The 20980-nt window shown below is 42.7% G+C and overlaps 1 protein-coding gene across 7 annotated transcripts in view; it reads left to right on the top strand.

Moving 5' to 3' along the window:
* LOC137439047 (protein phosphatase EYA1) overlaps window positions 1-20980 on the top strand; it is a 267871-nt gene that overhangs the window by 10411 nt on the left and 236480 nt on the right. The window contains exon 1 of one of the 7 annotated variants that reach the window (XM_078767695.1): window positions 14958-15070. The exons of 1 other annotated variant lie outside the window; for it this stretch is intronic. The gene's annotated coding sequence lies outside the window, so the exon portion shown is untranslated. Of the gene's footprint in view, window positions 1-14957; window positions 15071-15403; window positions 15917-20980 lie in introns of those variants that run through there. 5 more of the 7 variants (XM_068134674.2, XM_078767697.1, XM_078767694.1 and 2 more) reach the window with 5 other exon arrangements.

Here is a 20980-nt window from a genome sequence, read left to right on the forward strand (position 1 = left end):
CCCTTTCACATAGAAAACATGTGTTACTAGAACGTGGCACTCAGCAGAGAGCAAACCTCCGCCTGGTTGGCCACATCACTCAATGGTGAAGAATCACTTTTAAAATTATACGAGCTGGATCCGGATCTTCACCAAAATTGAATCCATTATTCCTTGTCACACACACAACCAGTCCAACAAGTTTCGTCCAAATCCATCAATACCTTTTTGAGATATCCCGCAATGTATAGTTTTTGGCCCGATCTCCCAATGGTGAAGAATCACTTAATTAATTAAATAATTCTCATATCCGAATCCATATTCAGATCTTCACCAAAATCGAATAAAATCGTCCTTGTCAGACCCCCAACCAGTCCACCAAGTTTCGTCCAAATCCATCCACAAGGTTTTGAGATATCCTGCTATGTATCGTTTTGGCCCTATCTCCCAATGGTGAAGAATTACTTAATTAATTAAATAATTCTCATATCCGAATCCATATTCAGATCTTCACCGAAATAGAATCGAATCGTCGTTGTCAGATGCTCAACCGGTCCACCAACTTTCGTCCAAATCCGTCCACAACTTTTTGAGATATCCTGCTATGTATAGTTTTTGGCCCTATCTCCCAATGGTGAAGAATCACTTAATTAATTAAATAATTCTCATATCCGAATCCATGTTCAGATCTTCACCAAAATAGAATCGAATCGTCGATGTCAGACGCTCAACTGGTCCACCGAGTTTCGTCCAAATCCGTCCACAACTTTTTGAGATATCCTGCTATGTATCGTTTTGGCCCTATCTCTCAATGGCGAAGAATTACTTAATTAATTAAATAATTCTCATATCCGAATCCATATTCAGATCTTCACCAAAATAGAATCGAATCGTCGTTGTCAGATGCTCAACCGGTCCACCAAGTTTCGTCCAAATCCGTCCACAACTTTTTGACATATCCTGCTATGTATCGTTTTTGGCCCGATCTCCCAATGGTGAACAATCACTTTAAAAACTTCGGCTAGCCGGATCCGAATCCGGATCTTCACCAAAATCCAACCATTTCGTTCTTGTCACATACGCTACCTCTGCTAAATTTCGTCCAAATCCGACCACAACTTTTTGAGATATTTTGTTCACAAACGGACAGACAAACGGAAAGACAGGGGTGAAAACATACGTAACATCCATCCACCTTTGGTGGCGGAGGTAAAAATGTATGACATCACAAATATAGGCCGCATGCCCTCCTAAGGGCATCGGGTGGCACCCATCACCCACCTGGTTGTGAACAATACAAAAGAGCGAATCTCATGTATACACTACTTGTTATCAACACCGTATGCAATGTACCGACAGGACAATGCATTCAATATAACCTCGAGTCTATAGGGCATGGAACACACGAATGGCGTTCAAATAGTTCTTTTGAAAGGGATATTCACGATTCGTCTCAGGAACAAGAAAATAAACCAGTTCAATAAATAAAATCATTGGATATATATTGTTACGGTCCGCGGATAAGGATGTTGTTTGCCGAGCGGAGGCACCGCGGCCGAACAGTTTTCCCCGACTAAACCCGATTCCCGAACGTTGGCCGGATCGCGCCACAGATATTCAATTTGGAAACCTCTAAAGCGACCGAATGTAAAGAGGAAGAAGAAGACGTACAGAAGAGTAACGGGATTTATTATTTACACACACAAGCAAAAGGAGCAGTCAAAGTTATATACAGGGAACATGGAAAAAGCAGGTGACACAGTGAAAATACTAGCTTATACAAACTTAATTAAATACCCAGGACAGAACAAACAGAACAAACTCACGTACACAAGAAGGATGGAATGGCAGGAATGAATGCTGGAAGGAGGATTGGGAAGGTTCAGCTGGGGCAGATGGTTCGGGCTTGATCGCGCACGGGACGTCGGCTGGACCTCGACGGCCACCGATGCCACCGCTATCTGGTTCCCACGGGGTACGGGTTGAAGCTGCCTGGTGGAGTCAACGCTGCTTGTGGAGCCAAAGCTGCTTCTCTGGCTCACCTCAGGACGCGTCTGCCGTCTCTGGCGCAACTGCTTGTCATTGACCTTGAACCTTCTCTCTCTCTCGCAGGACCTTGCACGCGCGCTTTTATAACGCCTCCGGCGATCAAGCCGCCGGCCTTCAGGACACGCCCATCGGGGTGCTCACCTCGGCCCTGGTTGGTCGCGCGACCCTCTGGCTCCGCCCTTGATGACGACGGGCGGGCACGCCTTTCTTCCCCGACCCGAGCACATGTTCAATGGTGGTTTTGGAGGGGATGTAATATTGGCAATCGAGGCTTGGCCATGACGAAAGGGGAAATGGAGGTTTTGGGAATGGGAATGAAGAATGAAGGGAATCTATCTTATTTCACTTGGTGCAATGGAGTGTCATTTTAATGGAAGACAAAGCCTTAACCTAATACACAGAATAAGGAAATAAACTACTGAACAAGGGTATTATAGTGTCCTTCAATGTATGCTTTATGGAATTAACTACCGGAACGCCCTTTGACCTTTATACACACTGGAGCAAGGAGGGCTCAGACTAAAACAATAATTCACAACCATTTACTATACAATACAACACAATAAAAAAATACAATCCTCATATCCGCAACAATATTTTCTTGTTAATCATCTACACTTATTTATTGAAAAATATTTAACTTGGTGTGTGCTTGTGCTGTCATGTTTTGAATGCTCCGCGTACTCGTGTGTGCAGTTATGTTCCATACGAAATGACAAGTATGATTGCCAAGGTGAATACATATATAAATATTTTCAAGTGTTTGTGTGTTTGTTACCTGTGAAAACCGACGATTTTTTATTTTGGCTGGTCTTGTGCGTTATTAGTCCCCTACCGGTGTACACCGGAGGGGACTATAGGTTTGCACGCCGTCCCTCCGTCTGTCCGTCCGTCAGTCCGTCAGTCCGTCAGTCCGTCCGTCCGTCAGTCCGTCACGCAAAGAACAGTTTTCCGGACTTTTTTTTCTAAACGCTTAATGCTAATGATTTCAAACTTGGCACATGGTTTCCTCATGATAAGCTACAGATCAAGTTCGAACCTCACGACGTTTCGATCATTTTTGACAAAGTTATGGCACTTTGAACTTTGGTAATTCTGATAATTCTGATGATCCTTAACTCAGTGCCATTTAAAGTTTTAATTTCCTTTAAAAACCAATTTCTCTGCAATAATAGGACCGATTGAGATCAAGTTTTCACCGTAGGGGGGGGCTCGGTCTGTCGAATATTTTAATGGTAATTATGACGTCACAGGTCACGTGGTTCGGCCGCCATATTGTTTTTCGTGAAAACATGAAAACCCCTTTTTCTCTGCAACGGCTGAACAGATCGAGGCCAAACTTTGCAGGCGGAATCGCATACCCATGACAAACAAAAAAGTCAGCGAGCATGACGTCATGCTTCACATGGTTTCAGAGTTATGATGTTTTTAAGCATGAACCTTTAAAACCGAGCTCCTCCCTCATTTTTGATCCAATCGAGGGGAAACTTCACAGATCTGTTCAGCATGTCAGTCTACTAAAATTTCCTTTTGGAATTTGCGACAGGGCACTTGGTTTGGCAGATATCGTAAATTAAACGAAAATATTAAACAAAAATGGATATCTGTTGAATCGCTAGTACCTCAGACCGTGAGTTGGTAATTATATAATTCACACAGTGCAATACGTGCAGGCCGCTCCATGGAGCGACCTTGCGGGCTTATCAACGAGGCGAGGCATGACACACTTGTGTCTCAGCATACCTCAGATCAAGTTTGAAAACCAGCATCAACCGTGCATAAATTTGCATATTCGATCATTTTTGACAAAGTTATGGCACTTTGAAATTTGGTAGGGGACATGTATTGCAGTGCAATACTCAGAATGCTTGTTCTGTCTGTCTCTCTCTTTTTTTTTTTTCTATCAGTCGCGAACAGGTCACAATTTTAAACCGATCTTTACGAAACTTCACCAAATCATAAAGTTGGTCATAAAGAAGCATCATATTGATTTTGAGGTCAAAAGCTCAACATAGGCCAAAGGTCAACAACTTATTTTAGGGATTTTGCAAGTATCGTGCTATGCACAACATATTTCCTGTTATTTTGTTTGTATGCTATTCTTTAATGGCTGGACTGTAGCACCTAGAGGTCCCAACTTTTGGGTGTAGGAACTTCAAAATCTGGGCAAGGTTTTGAGATTACACACGTTGGCCTTAACGACCGTTTTGAGGCCACCAAAGGCCACTATAAAGTGGATATTTGGATGTGGGTTCAGGCAGTGCTACCACCGACCCGCAGGCAAAAGGTAACCACCAGGAGGCCAATAATTGATGCATAGCCTTTCAATGTCCAACATATCCCGAAACCACCACCAGGAGAAGCTCACCCCCTCAGCCCCTGCGGGTGTATGTATATAATAAGCTGAAACATAATTCTGGTCTAAACCACAATTTGAAAAAGTTGCAAACAGAAAAAAATTACAGATGGTTTAGGCAGGAATTAGTAATTTGTACAGGTTGCGGCGACAACTCAACCCCCTCTTTGTGAAGCACACCAAGGGAAATTTAATAACCAACATCCAGTGCTAGATAACAGGTCCTCTGGCTTAACGTCCTTCCTAAGGACGGCACACACCTTGATGAATTGCCCTGCCTGCGAAACACCAGGATGACAGTTTATAGTTGGGTCAAGATTCAAAACCAAGGTTACACAACTCAGAGGCGAATGGGCGCATTTGTTGGCTATCCTGCCAGCACATGCATACAATATAAATAAATAAAGATGACAATTGAGATGACAATTTTTTAAACATGTTATTTGTATTTTAATAAGTATTACATTGCGTCTTATTCTCTCCAAAACTTCAAACCGACCTGGAAATCTGTGATCCCCAAAAAGTCTGTTCAGTCAGCTGTTTGTTTGTTTTTCCACTTTCCCCGTTTATATAACCAACAAGTAGAGTGCTGCGGTGCCAGTGTGAACCCACGTGGCTCTGCTGTCCCGTCGATCTTTTCGAGTCGGGATCTTGCTGCCTCCTATACCTGCCAAAAGTGAGCCACTTTACGCCCAAGTAAACCGGGTCATGGAGCATTGGCTGCAAGATTGTGGAATCGAGGAGAAAAATATTGTCTCCAATGTTCTGCACGACTTGGAAAGTTTGGAATTTTTCATTTCGGTCAAACCAACGAAAGAACGTCGATTGGACTTGATTGCTCGCTCATCCTGACGCAGGTCTGTAAAGTTAACACACGAGCATACATATTGAGTTTGATGTATTAGCATACAGAACTGGACGCACCATGTAAGCACCCGTCGAAACCCCCCTCAACCTACTAACCCACTCTCCCTTCTCCCATCCACAATATAAAGTATCGCCTATATTGAAAAAAGTATTCACAAGGCAAATAACTTACTTCAATTACTGCATCATCAACTAGAGAGTTCACAGAACATGTTACCCCACGCGGTGTTGAGGTTTATACTGAAAGTTAAATAAAATAATGACTTAAAAGATAGTTTAAAAAATCCAGAAGTTTAGTGCTGTTGTAGCAGTCTATTACACTACCCTTATTTACCATGTTCAAGTATTTCAAAACTGGAGGATTTTGAAAGTGACAAGGCTATTTATGTTCTACAGTGTTCAATTGCATTTAAATAAAACTAGGGCATGCCCGTACTATATATATATCTAAAATTATATCCCCCCCCTCTATTTACATGAAATGGTTTGGTCCAAAGCGAACGGCTTGCGAGTACGGTGACAATCCCCCCCCCTCTATTTACATGAAATGGTTTGGTCCAAAGCGAACGGCTTGCGGAGTTTGGTAAAGAAATCGCCATAGCGTGCACAAACGCGCAGGAAAGCGAAAGAATCGCAAATTAGTTTTAATTAGTTTTAAAACATAGTTTAACGCCAACATAGTTTGCCAACGTGAAATAAATGAATACGCTCTCAAATGTGCCGTCCGAGGCAGAGTCTGTTCGCCACGTTCGGCACACGTGATAGCTCGCTGCTCTCTGATTGGTTGAATCGTTTTTTGGACATAGCTCGCTAACTACTTGTCCGATTAATATGAAACCTTGAAAAGGCACATCCTCGGGTCCCCAGCAATATACCTGGCAAGTTTCAAGTATATCGGACCCGTGGTTGTCGAGAAACAGCGGTCACAGACAAACAAACATACACACAGAGATTACTGGCATTATAGATAGACTAGGACGTGCCCGTACGTGGGTGCCCGTGCCCGTGGGTACGTGGGTTACCCGTGGGAGGTAACTGTGATTAGTTTGGTAAATAAATCGCCATAGCTCGGTAACTACTTCTCCGATTACGTGCTTGCCCGTACGTGCGTGCAAAAAAACATGCGTTTACATGCAGTAACGACCACAGAACCCCCCCCCTCTATTTACATGAAATGGTTTGGTCCATTCGCAAAGCCAAAGCGAACGACCACAGAACCCCCCCCCCTCTATTTACATGAAATGATTCGGTCCATTCGCAAAGCCAAAGCGAACGGCGAACGGCTAAATCGCCATAGCTCGGTAACTACTTCTCCGATTAATATGAAACCTTGAAAAGGCACATCCTCGGGTCCCCAGCAATATACCTGGCAAGTTTCAATTATATCGGACCCGTGGTTGTCGAGAAACAGCGGTCACAGACAAACACACACACACACACACACACACACACACACACACACAGACACACACACACACAGAGATTACTGGAATTATAGATAGATAAAGATTCTAAAGGTCATATAAATAAATAAATTCCAGCAGCGACGATTAGCTCACCTTATTTAACATGTTAAATTAGTTATTTGTGCCTGTTGTTTGTATCCTTTATGACATCCTTAAAACGGTAAGTTTCCTGTTTTGGAATGATTTTCGATTTTGTTTGACTGCCAGGCAGACAGATAAAAATATTATCTCAATCCTCTTTGCTCAGACGTGATCGGGATAAATTCAGAGACAAAATACTGCGAAACAGCAAACTTGTCCTACTACACTACTGGTCAAAAGTTTTAGAACACCTCAATTTTTCCAGTTTTTATTGAAATTTAAGCAATTCAAGTCCAGTGAATAACCTGAAATGGTACAAAGGTAAGCAGTAAACTGCTCGAGGTTAAAAAAAAGTTTAGGTTAGCAAAAACGGGAAAATAATGTAAATTGCACAGTTATATTGTAAAAAAAAAAGCCTTCTTCAGGGAACAAGTAATGGGTTAACTACTTACAGCTGTTCTGCAGCAATGTAAGTAAATTAAGCCTTGAAAGTTGATGCAAACAATTCCTACAGGTGTCCCAACCTCTGCTGATTACTTGATTACAAACTCCCTGTCTGTATAAAAGCCGTATTGGAACAGACTGTTGTTACACCCTCTGTACCATTAATTATTTGGACAATATTGCACTGCAGGAAGTAGTATGTTGCTATCATAATGGCAAGAAAAAGGCAATTAACAAAGCAAGACAGACCGACCATTATAACCCTTAAAAGTGTAGGTCTTTCCTGAAGAGAAATTGCAAAGAAAGCACAGTCTCCAGACTTAAACCCATTCGAGCTGGTTTAGGATGAACTGGACAGAAGGGTGGAAGCAAAGCAACCTACAAATGCAACACATTTGTGGGAACTTCAGCAACAGTGTTGGGAAGAACTTCCCGAACAATATTTGATTTCCATTGTAGAAAGAATGTCACGAGTGTGTCCGGCGGTTATATCTGCAAAAGGTGGCTACTTTGCCGAGTCAAAAATTTAAATTAAATTTTGTTAAACAAAATGATTCTATGATTTCTTTTTTATCTCCAATTGTTTATTTGCTCTATGCTTAATGTCAGAGTACATTGAGACATTAAACTGCGTAAATTTCAATAAAAAAACTGGAAAAATTGAGGTGTTCTAAAACTTTTGACCGTTAGTGTATGTTCAAAATATAACATTCACTTTAAATAAGTTGTTCATCGATCATAAACTGACACTTACAGACGGACGGATGGAAATTAATTAATTGCTTAACCCAACGTTTCGTTTCCTTTGTGCGGGGTGATAATTCAATGAAAAATCACTCATAGAGCGACACTTGGCAAAAGTGAACAAAGTAGAATGGCACTCAGCAGAGCATCCTTTTTACGTCAAAAATAATTGGTGGTTGAATTCAGTGACCTAATGTGCAAATCCTATTCAAATTTCAATTCAATCAGATGAAAATTGAGGATTTTAGAAATTTAAAATAAAGTGGGTGACCTTTGGCCTATGTTGACCCTTTGGCCTATGTTGATCTCAAAAATAGTTGGTGGTTGGTTTCAGTAAGGTGATATGCAAATCCTATTCAAATTTCAAGTCAATCAGATGAAAATTGAGGATTTTAGAAATTTGAAAAAAGTGGTTAACCAAAAAACAAAAAGATTAAAAATATATATTATTATACAAAAATTGAAAATCGCCATGTTGAACAAAAATGGCCGCCATGTTGAACAAAAATGGTCGCCATGTTGAACAAAAATGGCCGCCATGTTGAACAAAAAATGGCCACCATGTTGAACAAAAATGGCCACCATGTTGAACAAAAATGGCCGCCATATTGAACAGAAATGGCCGGTATGTTGAACAAAAATGGCCACCATGTTGAACTAAAATGGCCATCATGTTGAACTAAAATGGCCACCATGTTGAACTAAAATGGCCACCATGTTGAACTAAAATGGCCACCATGTTGAACTAAAATGGCCACCATGTTGAACAAAAATGGCCACCATGTTGAATAAAAATGGCCACCATGTTGAACAAAAATGGCCACCATGTTGAACAAAAATGGCCGCCATATTGAACAAAAACGGCCGAGCCATGTTGAACAAAAATGGCCACCATGTTGAACAAAAATGGCTGCCATGTTGAACAAAAATGGCCACCATGTTGAACAAAAATGGCCGCCATATTTATGTTTTGAGTTGGCTCATCGAATGGATTTAAAGAGTATCTGTTCGAGAACAGCACTGCTATGTTTGATGCTTGTATCGCAATGTGAAGGTTATTTTGTGTTGCAAACTATCTACCCAGCCCATTCCACATCTGACATATTACATAGTATTATTTTGGTAAATTAATATGGGTATTAAAGACATTATTTTGTGTTGGCAAACTAGCTACCCAGCCCATTTCACATCTGACATATTACATAGTATGATTTGGGTAAATTAATATGGGTATTAAAGACAACCGAGCAGATTAGAAGTTGAACAAATGTGATAGCTCAAATTTCCTGTTGCAGATTTTAAACGTCTTCGTAAAAATTCACCAAAATGTTGTTTACTTATGTTTCTGCGAACCACCGGTAAAAGTTCCCCTACCCACTGCCCGAGTTCTGATCACAGGGAACGTTGACAGAGCTTTAAAAAAATAAATAATTCTGCACAACTTCAATGATGAAGAATTTCTTGCAATAACAGTGATCCTTGTGCGTTTTGCACGTTTGCAAATGCCAGTGAATCGTAACGAGGCTTTTTGAGAAGTTGTCAAACGTACCCTCAGGGTGCGGGGAACCCCGGTGCGTGCACGCGCTCATGTATGACCCCCACGGGCAGGTTCAGCTTCTCGTGCTCCGCTACACACCGGCCACGTGAACCTCCCAGGAGCACGGCTCCGATCGGGCGCATTCCCTGGGAAGTCTTTATATCGTCCGGTTTCCAATGGTATGCACGAAAAGACTCAAACGAGCCGTGCCTCGCACAGAAACGGAGCCTCTTTAAGCCGTCTTTACGCATTCGCTGTGCGTGACGCGGTCCCCGTGCGCCCCCCTTTTGGAAAACGTAACTCGCACTGTACCCTCGAGCTGCATCATTTATGCTGTCACCCGGTTTAGGGGGGGGGGGGGGGGGGAATTCACCGAGCCGGCACTGCGTTTATTCAGCAATCAGCACGCTCAGGCAATCATGTAGGGTTCGTACAAAGCCCAAGTCTTTCACGAACCGGCTGGCCAGGCCTGACGCTCGACTAATTAGGGCAGGAATTTGTAATTTGTTCAAGGTGCCGGCGATAACTCGCCTACTATTCGCGAAGGACACCGTGGGATATTTAACGTCCACCGACTAATGCCGGTAGATGGGACGGCCGGCTTAACGTTACATCCGAGGGAGTGCAATTTCGTGGAACAGGTACAACGCCCTGCAGTCAGCAGAGAGAGCTCATTGCGTGCAACATCAGCACCAGGTAACCTGTCGGAGGAACACCGTGTATGAAACGCGCAGGTAGCGCCAAAACTGTGGTTGCGTAACCGTGGTTCCTAAAATATTTCCAATAAAGCATCGAGCCCGGAAAGCCTCCGAGGAAGCAGTCACATAATGTGACGATTTCCAAGGGAGCCGCCTTTTGGAAAGTCATCAACGTTAAGCGATTGTGACTGAGTGACTCTTTCACCCTGCTCGATAATGCGCCGCAGACAGGACCCTGCGCTCACCTCCGATTGGTAAGGAAGGTGCCCATTTCCTGGACTCAAATAGCCCCGAGTTCCTGATTAGAGGGTGAAGCCCTGGCTCGCCGGACAGGACGGGACAGCTGCGCCCGCGCAGACACAGGAGTAATGGGACAACCGTGAATCGGACCCGCCTCGTCGTGATTCGTGGGACCAATTGACTCGTTATTTGTCCCGTGCCATGGTTGTTTACCTGCCGTCCACCTCGCGAATAACCTGCCCGGACTCCGGAGCGAGGAAATGCGCAAAAGGGAACTTTTACGCATTTTATTATGTGGATTTTTTATATTTTAATATCCCCCACTCTGCCGCACTTTTCTCATCCCCATTCCCTCACCTCCAACCCCTATGATGAAATTAAGTCGTTAGCTTTGACGGATTTATTTAATTTGCTGTTGGTGTAGCACAGGTATGATGAATCGAATGGACTCCTCCTGCGTCAAATTTCCTTTTTCAGTTGAGCTTTGTAGATCTTCAATTTCGAGCCCTGATTTCAAGCAATTGGGGAAATAATTGCATCGGACTCCTTAGAATTAGAATACAGGGCGAGTGGGATAGCTTAGAGGTGTGCACACCCCTGTGTTAGAGCTGTTGTGTCCAACCTGCGTTCGAATCTTGACCCAGCTACAAACTGTCGCCCTGGCGTGTCGCACCAAGGTGTGCCCCGTCCGACGAAAGGTCTTCGCGCTGGGTGTCCCATCCGCAAGCATTAGTCGGACGACATTAAAGACCACAAGGTGCCTTTCGCGAAGATCAGGTGAGTTATCATCGACCCCAAATAATTAATTTAAAATGACTGCCAAACTGCAGGTAGCGAGTGGTTTGGTCTCCTTGGGCACTCAAATTGACATCGTTGACTACAAAGGAGCACCCGATTCCAAATTCCGCAATTCCAAAATGGATTTGGGGAATATGGATCCTGATTAATTTAGCATCCGTCTTTCTTCTTCTTCTTACACAATTAATCCCACGTTTATGTGCGGTTGGCCGGGGGGAGGTTAGTCCAAGTCTTTCATGAACTGGCTGGCCAGGCCTGACGTTCGACTCAAGTTAGAGCATGAATTTGTAATTTGTTCATGGTGCCGGCGATAGCTCGCCTACTCGGAGACCGCCGGGTCTTCATCGTCCACCAGCTAATGGTGGCGCACAGGACGCCCATCCGAGGGAGGGCACACATTGATGAATAACAACCACCTTGCCTGTGCAACACTGGGATGACAGTCCATAGCTGGGTCGGGATTCGAACCCAGGCTAAACAGGTTCGAGGCGAGGATGTGTACTTGTACCTGTGTGTACAAATTTAGTATCCGTAGAAAGAAAGTCACTTTATGTACGTTTAACACCGCATTTAGTGAACTTTGCAGTGCGAGAAGATATGCTGCCAAGACTTGGGCGTGGTCTTGGGCGTTGTCTTGGGCGTGGACTGTGACGCTCGAACATCTTCCCGCCGATTTTCGTTCACAACGATTGAGGCTGTTTTGGATCAGCAGAGAACAAAGACTCCCGGCTGCGCAGTTCCAAGGAAGCTTTAACTTTTATTACTTCTGATTATGATTCATGCCTGCGGGCAGTACCTGGCCACATAAGGCGTTTATATATGGTGGACACTGCTCATGATTGATGATGTTTATCACAAGAACAATTTCAATTTGAGGCAAAACCTGTTTCTCGTTCTCGTACGCAGTGGGACTCCATGGATTCCTGAATTTTGGGGATTTTTTTACGAGTTGTGGAAGTTTAAGGGCGAGTGATGGAATACTTTATAACGATCAGCTAGTTCTCCGTATCGTCATGTCTGTCCGCAGTTTCCTAACTGTGGGAAGGATGATCATTGTCCTTCACTCCTTCAGCACAAGACAATAAAATGGCGGACTAAACGAAGCAGATAATCCGATGAGGTTATTCAAAATGGCCAAATGGGAGGAGCTACCGACTATGTCGATCAGGAGCGACTTTTCAATCACAGAGTGTTGTCTCACCATCTGCATAAGACTTCCTTCCCTTCCAAGGAACTGCAATGCAGGAAGGAGGCCGTTCAGCCCATCAAAGCCTGATCTATTAATGCTACGGGCGATCTTGTTCTAAGCATCCAACACGTTATTCTGACACATGCCTTTATTTGGGCGGTGTATAGGCAACTGACAGCTGCCTCAATCTCTTCCAAAATTAAAAAATACCAGAAGGGCACTCGGTAGAGCACATACCTCCGCCAGGCTGAACAGTTTATGTTTTGGATCCCACTGATAGGCCGGATCTGGATTCGGACCTGAACTAAAATCTAATCGGCTTGTTCTTGTCACCAAACCAACTCGTCCATCAAGTTTAGTCATAACTCGTCCATAACGTTTTTAAATATCATGTTATATGCCGCTTTTCGCCCGATCTCTCAATGGTGAAGAATCACTTGAAAATTAAATAATTATCATATCCAGATCTTCACCAAAATCGAATCTATTTGTCCTTGTCAGATACCCAACCGGTCCACCAAGTTTCGTCCAAATCCGTCAACAACTTTTTGAGATATCCTGCTATGTATCGTTTTTGGCCCTATCTCCCAATGGTGAAGAATCACTCAAAAATTCTACTAGTCGGATCCGAATCCGGATCTTCACCAAAATCTAATCATTTCGTCCTTGTCACAAACGCTACCTCTCTGCAAATTTCGTCCGAATCCATCCACAACTCTTTGGGATCTTTTGTTCTGCGCAGCCTGGTCCATGAATCATCATTCCTTACTGAAACGGAGGTGGTTACAGAGTATATAGTACTAGTACGGGCTGCAAGATATAAACTTTTTGGGGGAGTTGATCAGAAAGATCTCCAAATCGTTTGTTGTGCTGAGGCACACTCCTTTCTCTCAGGTACTTTTCCAAGACTTTTCGGATTATTTGAGAAGCTTTGTGAGCCATTCTTTTGTTACAATCCTTATCTGGCACACACAATGTACGCTTCAGCCGCCCCAATTGAAATCGTTGCTCGGGGTTTCTATGTTTCCAAGAAGACCCAAAATACACCGATGACCCTCAAAGACCTCCGAAGAACCAAAAGCCCCGAAGACGCCTAAAGACTCCGAACAACCAAAGGACTCAAAAGACCGCGAAGAAGCAAAAGACCCTGAAGACCCTTAACTACACAGATGACCCAAAGACCTGAAGGGTGCAAAAGACACTGGAGACCCAAAAGACATGAAGACCCAAAATACCCCGAACACCCAAAAGACCCAAAATACCCTGAACACCCAAAATACCCCAAAGACGCAAAACGCCCTTGAAGACCACAAAGACCCAAATGACCCCAAAAAATCCAAAAGACCACAAAGATCCAAAGGTCTCCAAACAACCAAAAGACCCCAAAGTTCCTTAAAGACCCCAGAGACCCAAAGGACCTAAAAGACACCAAATACCCTGAAGAATCAAAAGACCCAGAGGGCCCAAAAGACACCAAATACCCTGAAGATCTTTAAAGACCCCAGAGACCCAAAAGACACCAAAGACCCATAATACCCTTTAGACCCCAAGATCCTGAAGACCCCCAACACCCTTAAGACCACTTTACCTTGAAAACCTTTTCAATACTTTAGACACCTTTAGATCCCTTCACCTTTCCAAACTTTTATAACCTTTAAAACTTTACACCCCTTAAGTCAATTTTGACCCTGTAACCTTAACACCATTTATACCCCCTTACACCTTTCAGACCAATTACACAGCTTGGACCCTTGACCATTTAGAGCTTTGGACAACTTGGACCTTTTATATTACAAATAATTTACAAATAAATAATATAACCAATATTACAAATAAATTTGTACAAAATAATTGTTTGTATAATGATTGGTGTAAATCATGACAACACAGCAACTCAGGCGCAGTTATTATCCTCAGTTTAAAGAAGCCTGTTCCTCTGTAATGACGCGTGGTGAGGTGCTCCGAGCCACTCTAGTTATAAAGGTAAAAGCAACAAGGTGTAGTTTGTTGTTTCATATTCATCCTGCAGTTGCTTGGCTGCATCATTGCTGGGGGTACAGCTGTGCCGCTGATGCAGTGCTCCCTGTTTCCAGGAAGCTGGCACGTACTCATCTTTCCAACCTCATAATGACAGGTTGAGTCAACCCACCTGGTGTTATTTAACGGCACAACGGGGGCTCGAACTCAAGCCAGTCACCTTAACCGTGAAGCCAACACCAGGCTTAGGGTACAGCTGATAAGACTACATAGTATATACTGTATATTTACTGTACTGTATATACATTACCACAATAAGTGCAGGCGATCTGAGCGTTGACACAACGTTTATTCTTCTTATAGTTATAAGAAGTGCATCGGAAGAGCCTTGTTTAACCTGAAAAGAACTAATACGCTGGAACGCTCCAAAAAGTATTACCAAACAATTTACAATAGCTTTAACTTTATCTTTAAAACGGGATTATGCCCTCAGGGCAACAAATCGCGACTATAAGCGAGCTTCCCTGTCGCAGCGCTGCCCTGAAGGTAACAATACAATGCAAACTTATCTCCATGGAACATCGTAAGGTTGCGGCCTGCGCAGTCTGCCGACCCGTATTTGATTGGACGCTGTGCGGGTATCGGGTGAGAAAATCCACTACTGGCCTTTATTTTACTAGTTATTAAAGGTTTGACACGGTTATTATGTCCGTCAAGATGTCTGCGGGATAATATCGATTGTATTATTTAATTCGAGTAGATTGGCTTCCTGAATGTGAAATTATGTGCGGACACGGACAGGTTATTTCCGCTCATGTGTCCGTGGGCGTGAGGCAAGGTTGGCTTGTCCAAGGTCGTTTATGTCCAAATAGAGTTCAGAGTTCCACACATATGACACATGCTCGTAGTCAGAACAATTATTTTGCTGCAAACATGTTGCTAGACATGTGTGTTTTAAAACCAGTTCCCACTGTGACTGTGAGGTAAAAAAAAATTGGTGTCATTCGTGAAAAGATTTAAGAAATATTTTATTTTTCAGAGACGTCACAACTATCTGTTCCCTGGATTAGAATATCGCTCTCTCCCTTTATCGATCTTCTTCTTCCTCCTCTCCCACTTATTCTTCGTCTTCTGCTTCCGTTTATTCTTCTCTCCCTCTTCTTCTTCTGCCGCCGCACCCTCTTCTTTTCTTATTTTACTCTTCTTCCTCTTGTTTTCTTCCTGTCCTTTTGTCATTGGCGAGACCTGACGTTCGATTAAGTCGTTAAGGAAGGAATATTTGAAATTTGTTCATGGTTCCGGCGATAACTCGCCTAACTCTTGGCGAAGGATAACGTGGGATCTATAACGTACACCAATTAATTCCAGCAGACGAGACGCCCAGTTTTTAACGTCCGAGTGGGACGGCACACTCCATTGATGAATTATGCTATCTAGTATCTGTGAAACACCAGGATGACAGTTTACAGGTGAGTCGGGATTCAAACCCAGGTACGTCCAGGTAATTCTGCCAGCTCTCAAAAGATCCTGCTTCGTTTCTGATAATTTCCCCAGGTTTAGTTTACCAAAAAAATCTTGAGACTTGGTTGTGCCTTGCCGGGGGCGGCGCAGCAAGTGCGTAGTAAAAGTGCGAGCCTAACCTAAACAGTAAACGGGTGGGGTTCAAGACCGGTATTGAGGCCCCAAAAAGCCCTAAAGGTTTTATGTGCTCTCTGGTGCATTCTCGGCTGTTTTGAAATACTGTTTTACAACACCGATCCAGTCTGGTTTTCCAAGAAAATGTTTCTGTATTGGCAGAAGATGGTACAGTGTATATGAAATATTCCATGTACAGTATAAACAAATACCATGGTGTTTCTCACATTTATTTATCAACCAGAAACTGATTTTTATCCTTTCGTATGCCTTATAATAGTTGTGATTAAAAATGCAGTGTTTTTGTTTTGTTATATTTGGGCTAAGCCTCGTAATAGAGCTGACACACACACACACACACACACACACACACACACACACACACACACACACACACACACACACACACACACACACACACACACACACACACACACACACACACACACAAGCTTGGGGCATTGGTATTGCCCCGTGGCCCATTCTTGCTCTTTGCGGCCCTGGGTAGGGAAGAAACGTACCAAGAAAATATGTAGTTTCTGTTATTAGTTTACATACATATGACCTGAACATACACAATACACTTGGTCCTTCTTAACGTCGTGATTACGTTCCTGAAAACACGACATGAAGTGAAATTACGTTTAAAATGGATCAATTGAGCTCATAATAATTAATGTAAGAAGGGGTGGTTAGGTTCCTTCGCCCACATTAAGTGCATCACATTTAAGTAAATTCACGTACTTTTTATATACATTCATTGTTTTATATACATTCATTTATTTATACATTCTGTATTGTACAGGTTGTTCCAAAAAGACCTGGACAACTTTGGTTGTTAATATGTTTGGAACCACAAACAATACAACGATACCCTTTGTTTATATGATACAGAAACTAATAAAGTTTTGTGCACACCAACAAGACACTTCAATGTGAGCTTTGTGTCGCAGGCAGGACAGCAAGGCGGTACAGGAGTTCTTACCATGTTTAGCTCAGCATGTTTCCGTCCACCCGTGTACATGAATGAATGAATGAATGAATGAATGATCGTTTTAAGGCCATTTTTCCCCCACTGGAGCAGGGGTGTGCATGCAGCTGTGAAATCCGAGAATGAAGATCCTGCAGGTTTCCCACCTTGGTGTTGTCGACAACATATTTGACAAACCCCCACAGAAAAAAAAACAAGGGGGGTTATGTCTGGTGATTGTGGGGGGCATTGGGGCGGGCAAGCAGTTGGTCCGTCTCTGCCAATCCAGCGACATGGAAAATTTTCATTCAGGATGACTCGAATGACAAAGGACTAATGAGGGGGACTGCCATCCTGTTGAAAATGGTATCGGGTTGCAGTTCTTCAATCTGTGGGAAGTTGAGTCCTTCCAACATGTTCATGTAAATGGTTGAGGTCACTGTATCCTCCGTAAAGAGAAATGGACCCACCAAGCGTTCATGGAGAAGGCCACACCACACATTGACCTTTGGACTGTTGTGTATGTGTTCAATGACCACGTTGGGGTTTTCAGAGCCCCAGGTACTCACATTGTGCCGGTTGACCTGCCCTGATGCATGAAAGCAAACTTAATCTGTGAACATTACCTTTACAGGTAATTTTCGTTATTGCCAGCATCAGCCTTTTATATAAAATCCTGTGTACAGTGGTGGTTGGTAATCCCAGTTCTCCAGATGCGCATCAGATTGATTTTCTGGGACTTTATTGAAATGATTCACACACTCATTCAATGCCTGCTGCACTTTTGCTTGGTCAACCGGTGCTTTTCTGTTTTTGACAACTTCCAGTCTCCTTCAACCTCTCGTACCACTCTTTGATACAAGTCCGCGATGGTGGATTCCTTCCATACCTTGTACGGAAATTATGCTGAACTTGTGTGTCGGATCTCGTCTTGATGAACCATTCAATGCACTGAGATTTCTCCTGTGGAGTTGTCATTTTATTTTATATTAAACCACCAGACCTGAAAATAAATAAAACTTTGAGTTTCTTTGTCATATAAAACAAAGGCTATCGTTGTATCATTTGTGATACTAAATATATTAACAACCTGAGGTCACTTGCGTCCTCCCCTCTGTGAAGCACCATGTCACATCAATCCGCCACCCCTCACGTATGGAGAAAACAGTGCAGAGGGGAAGAGGAAAATTCTATAACTTCTGCTTGCGTATTAAATAGATGGTATCGTGTTTTTACTGACAGGTTTAAAGAGAAAATATATAAATATTCGCTTTCACCCCTTAAAAATCATGCGATAAAATTATTGAAATATCAGCTGCTTTTTTGTTTGTATCCTTTTCTCACCTGTATTGCAAGTACTGTAGAGCGACCTGCTTTGTGATGCTTTAAAAGGCGGTGTATAATCGGAAATGCTGTTTGATAGGGCTATATATTACTGTATAAAAAGTGTTGAATATAGCAAGCGTTTTCTGAATGTAATCAAGATGAGAAATGGGATTGAATGAGGAGGAAGAGTTTTTTTTACTCTTCTAAGAGGCGGAAGAGTATGGTGGTGGTAACAAGCTGAAAAATTTGTATTGCTATTGGTAGATTCCGGTTTAGATTTGTGGAGATTGGGAATCATCGTATGGAGAGAGAGAGATAAGTGGTTGTGTTTACTTCCTGAGAGTGGTTTCATTGAAATCCATGAATCTGTTCTCAAGTAAACAAAAAAGGTTTCCTGGGAGAGCCTGCCTTCTGTGTGGGGATAACCAGCGTCGCAAGTTGGCATTTGCAATTTCGACACGTGTGCCCATGATTTTCCAAGCCATTTCTATAACCGATGACGATGTAATAGCGAGTTATAGGTAAATAGTCACGACGTTCTGTGAATCCTTGTTATTTAATTAGTACGAAACAACGTTAGCCGGGACGACAAGCGAGGAGACGCTGTACATTACTTAATCCCTCTGGGGAAAACATAGGCAGAGTGTAAGCAACGTACTCAATCGAGGTGTGAACACAGATGTGTTACAATAAACTTGTGTTCAGCAATCTTTTTGATACCAGGCGCACGTTTCAACAGTACAATAATGAAATTTGTACAACAACAAATCACTATACACAATCTCAACAAAACGTATTACTCGATCACACTCGGGGGGGGGGGGGGGGGGGGGGGGATTCAGGATCCAGGATCAGGATCGGACGCATATCGGTCAGCGTTTTAACGTTCCCGCTGTACACAGCGTTCTCATTCGTGTTTTACATCGATTTTACGACAAAATGACAGGTTGTAGCGCCTGTGGGTGCACAAATAGAACGGAGAAGGGATTCAAGATGTATAGATTTCCATCAGATGCTAAAAGACGGAAAATCTGGGAGAACAGAGTCAGTCGTGTTGGATGGAAAGTAACTTCTTCGTCAGTTCTCTGCCAGGTCAGTGTGATGGTGGTCGTGGTCCCATATGCGTATATTTGTGTGCTGCGAGTGAGACTGGCCTTTGCTTTGGCTTTACAGGCTTGTTATCCATTGCTCGTGGATTAATTAGCACTTGAAGGGGAAGGCATCTTTATTTAAAATTAAGTTTGAGTTCGAGTCTTCGAGCTAGATCAATTAATATAGGGTCTAGATCATGTCTCCAAAGTCAAACTCCGGTCAAACTAAAGTCAAAACAAAGACGAATGAACGGTTTTACCTTCGTAAAACAAATACTAAAATAAGTTTTATTTTTTGTACTTTCACATGGAAGATAGGATTATTGTCATTCAAAATTTTCAATGATGCTTCAGAAAGAATTTGCTAGAAACCAATTCATGCCAGTGATACAGTTGTATGCCACAACTGAGAAAGGGGGGGGGGGGGCGGGGGGGGGCATGCATTGAATGTATGTATTTGTCTCTGTTGATTTGAATGTGTGAGGACATTAACTTGTGTTTGTGTGTGTGACTTTCAATTTATAATTTGTATGTGTGTGCATTAGCACATGCGTGTATGTGTGTGTGTGTGATTGTAAATATGTAATTTGTATATGTATCAGAGAGTGTGTGTGTGTGTGTGTGTGTGTGTGTGTGTGTGTGTGTGTGTGTGTGTGTGTGTGTGTGTGTGTGTGTGTGTGTGTGTTTAAGAGGGGGCCGGGGTTAGGGGGGGCTAATCTATTTTTGGTGGGATTAATATATGATCGGCAACATGCAGCAAAGTTTAGATTAATAATTTAAATATGAAAATTAAACAAACACAAATATATACCCACACACGATAAACAAGGTCAAACAACTGCAGAAATACAAAGATAACTCTTAACATTGTATTGTACATGTACATGTATAAGCAGGGAGGTGAGAGTTCGAGTCTCGCTCTCGCCTCCCTGAAATTAAAATGAGGCTGAAATAAGCAGCACGTGTACCTGTCTAGTTCATTCCTTCTTTGTCATGGTTCTAAATGTCTGTGACTGTTAAATCACAACCAGCTCTGTGATTTTTTTCTTTATCATATGGCTCTTAGTTGTCATAAATCTTCTATTTTGTCATCTTCACATAATTTGTTCATTATCAACATGGAAAAGACCATTCCCATCTCTCATACATAGAGAACATAATGGAATACACGGTTCAATGCACTAGCGCCATACGGCCGCTCCGCACTGAATGGACTCAAAATGGCGTCAAATCGTTAGTTGTCGCTACTCTCTCTATAAAGGGACTCTGGGGGGGGGGGGGGGGGGGGGGACACAACCAGTGTCCCTTAAACACGGCATGCACAAGACCCGATCGAAGCCTGAAGGCCAATTGTCTGATCTAAAAAAAAAAATTACAATTTTTTTTTTTATCCAAACATCCCTCGACCTGCCTCTGATGAAGGAGGAGGCCATGCAAATATTGTTTGCACCGATTCCTGCAGGGTCCAAATGCATGAACAAACACACAAACAAACTTTCTTTAAATATTATGTGTGTATATATATATATATAT

Source organism: Myxine glutinosa, chromosome 13, assembly GCF_964187855.1.
Source record: "Myxine glutinosa chromosome 13, kmMyxGlut1.1, whole genome shotgun sequence".
NCBI classification, from domain to species: domain Eukaryota; kingdom Metazoa; phylum Chordata; class Myxini; order Myxiniformes; family Myxinidae; genus Myxine; species Myxine glutinosa.